At 40.7% G+C, this 4,362-nt stretch overlaps 6 non-coding genes across 6 annotated transcripts; all 6 read left to right on the top strand.

Annotated features, from left to right (window-relative positions):
* The first annotated feature begins 643 nt into the window (after nucleotides 1-643).
* trnar-acg (transfer RNA arginine (anticodon ACG)) lies at nucleotides 644-716 on the top strand. The gene has a single exon. It is a non-coding gene; the product is annotated as a tRNA-Arg (tRNA).
* Nucleotides 717-1,102: 386 nt separating this feature from the next.
* Nucleotides 1,103-1,174, top strand: trnah-gug (transfer RNA histidin (anticodon GUG)). Its single transcript has one exon. It is a non-coding gene; the product is annotated as a tRNA-His (tRNA).
* A 938-nt stretch (nucleotides 1,175-2,112) lies between these two features.
* On the top strand, nucleotides 2,113-2,185 carry trnar-acg (transfer RNA arginine (anticodon ACG)). Its single transcript has one exon. It is a non-coding gene; the product is annotated as a tRNA-Arg (tRNA).
* A 381-nt stretch (nucleotides 2,186-2,566) lies between these two features.
* Nucleotides 2,567-2,638, top strand: trnah-gug (transfer RNA histidin (anticodon GUG)). The gene has a single exon. It is a non-coding gene; the product is annotated as a tRNA-His (tRNA).
* Nucleotides 2,639-3,573: 935 nt separating this feature from the next.
* On the top strand, nucleotides 3,574-3,646 carry trnar-acg (transfer RNA arginine (anticodon ACG)). Its single transcript has one exon. It is a non-coding gene; the product is annotated as a tRNA-Arg (tRNA).
* Nucleotides 3,647-4,032: 386 nt separating this feature from the next.
* Nucleotides 4,033-4,104, top strand: trnah-gug (transfer RNA histidin (anticodon GUG)). Its single transcript has one exon. It is a non-coding gene; the product is annotated as a tRNA-His (tRNA).
* Nucleotides 4,105-4,362: the final 258 nt, after the last annotated feature.

Below are 4,362 nucleotides of genomic sequence, written 5' to 3'. Positions count from 1 at the left end.
CTTCCTTTTTGTGGAGCCAAAAGTTTTCCCTTTTTAAATTTTTAATTGTCTTTTGGTTTTTAAAAACCAATTTTGGGGAGGGGGAAACCCTGGGAAAAAGGGGGGGAGGGGGAGGAAAAAAAAGGGTTTTTTTTCTACCTTTTTTTGAGACAGACAATGGAAAAAATTTTTAAAAGCAAGGGAAATTTTGGGGCCCACACCCCCTGATTAAAATCATCTTTTCAAACCCACTGCACAATACTCTTAAAACTGAAACATTAAATTACTAGTATTGAAAAAATTTAAAAAATTTTTATTTTCAACACTACCAACAAAGCGGGAAAATTTTAAAACCCAAAAGGCCCCTGTCTCATAGGGCCCTTTGGGACTTTGCGTTGGGGGCGCTACGCAAACCCCCCCTTTTGAAATCTGGGGCCGGCAAATGGGAGGCTCTTTTTTGTTGTTCCTTTTAAAATTTCTACTTCTTCTGCTTTACTTTACATTGATAAAAACTGGACAGCTTAGCCTAAAAGTCCTTCAAGAGTCCCCAAATTTTGGACAACAACAAACATTTGACTGGCCTTCTCTACGATTGCCAACAAAGATCACAACTATTTGCATACAATGGTGAGAAAACGTAGCTTTTTTCCCAATGCTGAATGTAGGGCTAGTGGCGCAATGGATAACGCGTCTGACTACGAATCAGAAGATTCTAGGTTCGACTCCTAGCTAGCTCGGATTGCTCTTTAGCACCTAAATCCGTTGTTTGTCATTTCCAACTTTACCCCCCAACACAAACACTACAAAGAAAATGGACATATATGAAGAGCCAAATGATGTGTTCTCATTGTTTCAACATGTGTGTAAATTTATCTAAGCCCCTTGGTGTCAGTCAACTACAGCAATAATCAAGCTGATGTTTTCCTGTTTTTGCTTGCTAATCATCTTTCCTTGAAAAAACAAATTTGTCCCTGAAGGACAGAATCAGCAGTGCTAGATAAACCATCCATGAAATTTTCATTTGTTAGTCAACAATTAGAGAAAGCGGGAAAATATCAGTAGAGTTGAAGTTCAGAGTTCCAACTATGCTATCACAAAAACAAGGCCCCACTGCTACCAAGTGGCCGTGATCGTATAGTGGTTAGTACTCTGCGTTGTGGCCGCAGCAACCCCGGTTCGAATCCGGGTCTCGGCAACTTTGAGAAGCTTGATCTCTGTTATGCCTCTAAATTGTTCCATCCTCTGCTTCATTTTACAATGATAGAAACTGGACAGATCAGGATAAAGGTCCTGCAGGAGGCCCCACGTTTTGGATTAGAACAAAGATTTGACTGGATTGCTGTACAATTGGCAACAAAGATCAACTGTTTGCATAGAATGGTGTGAGAACCCAGATACTCCCAATGCTCTCTGAACCTAGGGCTTGTGGGGCAATGGGTAATGTGTCTGATTACATTTCACAAGACGTAAGGGATGACTCCTGGATAGTTTGTTCTGTTCTTTAGCTATTAAATTACTTGATACTCATTTCCAAGTTTACTCCGGTACAAACTGTCTATCACAGTAAATTTATACGTATGAACAGTCTAATGATGCGTAAATAGCTTTTCAACATGTGCTAAAACAGCCCTAAATCCTTCAATTTAACTCAAGCAAAGCTATCATCAAGCTTTCTCTGTATTTGTTTTTTTCGAATCAGCAGCACTAGATAAACTATCCCTGGAATTATCAGTTGTTACTCTTCAATTAGGGAAACCTAGAAAATAGCAGCATATTTGTGATTCAGATTTCCGACTATGCTATCACAACAACGCGGCAATTTCAATACCAAATGGCCGTGATCTCATAGTGCTTGGTACTTTGCGTTGCGGCGGCTACAGCAACCCCGTTAGGAATCTGGGTCACGGCACCTGTGAGGAGCTACTTTTCTGTTGTTCCTTTGAATTACTACTTCTTCTGCTTTACTTTACATTGATAAAAACTGGACAGCTTAGCCTAAAAGTCCTTCAAGAGTCCCCAAATTTTGGACAACAACAAACATTTGACTGGCCTTCTCTACGTTTGCCAACAAAGATCACAACTATTTGCATACAATGGTGAGGAAACGTAGCTTTTTTCCCAATGCTGAATGTAGGGCTAGTGGCGCAATGGATAACGCGTCTGACTACGAATCAGAAGATTCTAGGTTCGACTCCTAGCTAGCTCGGATTGCTCTTTAGCACCTAAATCCGTTGTTTGTCATTTCCAACTTTACCCCCCAACACAAACACTACAAAGAAAATGGACATATATGAAGAGCCAAATGATGTGTTCTCATTGTTTCAACATGGGGTTTAATTTATCTAGCCCCTTGGTGTCAGTCAACTACAGCAATAATCAAGCTGATGTTTTCCTTTTTTTGTTTTGCTAACCATCTTCCTTGAAAAACAAATTTGTCCCTGAAGGACAGATCAGCAGTGCTAGATAAACCTCCATGAAATTTTCATTTGTTAGTCAACAATTAGAGAACAGCGGGAAATATCAGTAGAGTTGAAGTTCAGAGTCCAACTATGCTATCACAAAAACAAGGCCCCACTGCTACCAAGTGGCCGTGATCGTATAGTGGTTATTACTCTGCTTTGTGGCCGCAGCAACCCCGGTTCGAATCCGGGTCTCGGCAACTTTGAGAAGCTTGATCTCTGTTATGCCTCTAAATTGTTCCATCCTCTGCTTCATTTTACAATGATAGAAACTGGACAGATCAGGATAAAGGTCCTGCAGGAGGCCCCACGTTTTGGATTAGAACAAAGATTTGACTGGATTGCTGTACAATTGGCAACAAAGATCAACTGTTTGCATAGAATGGTGTGAGAACCCAGATACTCCCAATGCTCTCTGAACCTAGGGCTTGTGGGGCAATGGGTAATGTGTCTGATTACATTTCACAAGACGTAAGGGATGACTCCTGGATAGTTTGTTCTGTTCTTTAGCTATTAAATTACTTGATACTCATTTCCAAGTTTACTCCGGTACAAACTGTCTATCACAGTAAATTTATACGTATGAACAGTCTAATGATGCGTAAATAGCTTTTCAACATGTGCTAAAACAGCCCTAAATCCTTCAATTTAACTCAGCAAAGCTATCATCAAGCTTTCTCTGTATTTGTTTTTTCGAATCAGCAGCACTAGATAAACTATCCTGGAATTATCAGTTGTTACTCTTCAATTAGGGAAACCTAGAAAATAGCAGCATATTTTTGATTCAGATTTACGACTATGCTATCACAACAACGTGGCAATTTCATACCAAATGGCCGTGATCTCATAGTGCTTGGTACTCTGCGTTGCGGCGGCTACAGCAACCCCCCCTAGGAATCTGGGTCACGCAACCTGTGAGAAGCTACTTTTCTGTTGTTCCTTTGAATTACTACTTCTTCTGCTTTACTTTACATTGATAAAAACTGGACAGCTTAGCCTAAAAGTCCTTCAAGAGTCCCCAAATTTTGGACAACAACAAACATTTGACTGGCCTTCTCTACGTTTGCCAACAAAGATCACAACTATTTGCATACAATGGTGAGGAAACGTAGCTTTTTTCCCAATGCTGAATGTAGGGCTAGTGGCGCAATGGATAACGCGTCTGACTACGAATCAGAAGATTCTAGGTTCGACTCCTAGCTAGCTCGGATTGCTCTTTAGCACCTAAATCCGTTGTTTGTCATTTCCAACTTTACCCCCCAACACAAACACTACAAAGAAAATGGACATATATGAAGAGCCAAATGATGTGTTCTCATTGTTTCAACATGTGTGTAAATTTATCTAAGCCCCTTGGTGTCAGTCAACTACAGCAATAATCAAGCTGATGTTTTCCTGTTTTTGCTTGCTAATCATCTTTCCTTGAAAAAACTAATTTGTCCCTGAAGGACAGAATCAGCAGTGCTAGATAAACCATCCATGAAATTTTCATTTGTTAGTCAACAATTAGAGAAAGCGGGAAAATATCAGTAGAGTTGAAGTTCAGAGTTCCAACTATGCTATCACAAAAACAAGGCCCCACTGCTACCAAGTGGCTGTGATCGTATAGTGGTTAGTACTCTGCGTTGTGGCCGCAGCAACCCCGGTTCGAATCCGGGTCTCGGCAACTTTAAGAAGCTTGATCTCTGTTATGCGTCTACAGTAATCCCTCGTTTATCGCGGGGGTTACGTTCCGAAAATGACCCGCGATAAGTGAAATCCGCGAAATAGAAAAAAAAATTTTTTTTTACAATTAGCAACTATTACATGTATACAAATACAGTGACTCACGTGTAGGCCGTTTCACTGCTCTTCAGACTGGGCCCCTGCATCCTGACTGCGCTCTGCAGTGTTCTCTTCTTCTGACGTTTGTATCCGGGTTATG

The sequence above is a fragment of the Etheostoma spectabile genome, chromosome 3 (genome assembly GCF_008692095.1).
Source record: "Etheostoma spectabile isolate EspeVRDwgs_2016 chromosome 3, UIUC_Espe_1.0, whole genome shotgun sequence".
Classification (NCBI taxonomy): domain Eukaryota; kingdom Metazoa; phylum Chordata; class Actinopteri; order Perciformes; family Percidae; genus Etheostoma; species Etheostoma spectabile.
The sequence above is the reverse complement of the archived record's forward strand: the minus strand, read 5'-3'. Positions and strand labels throughout refer to the sequence as shown.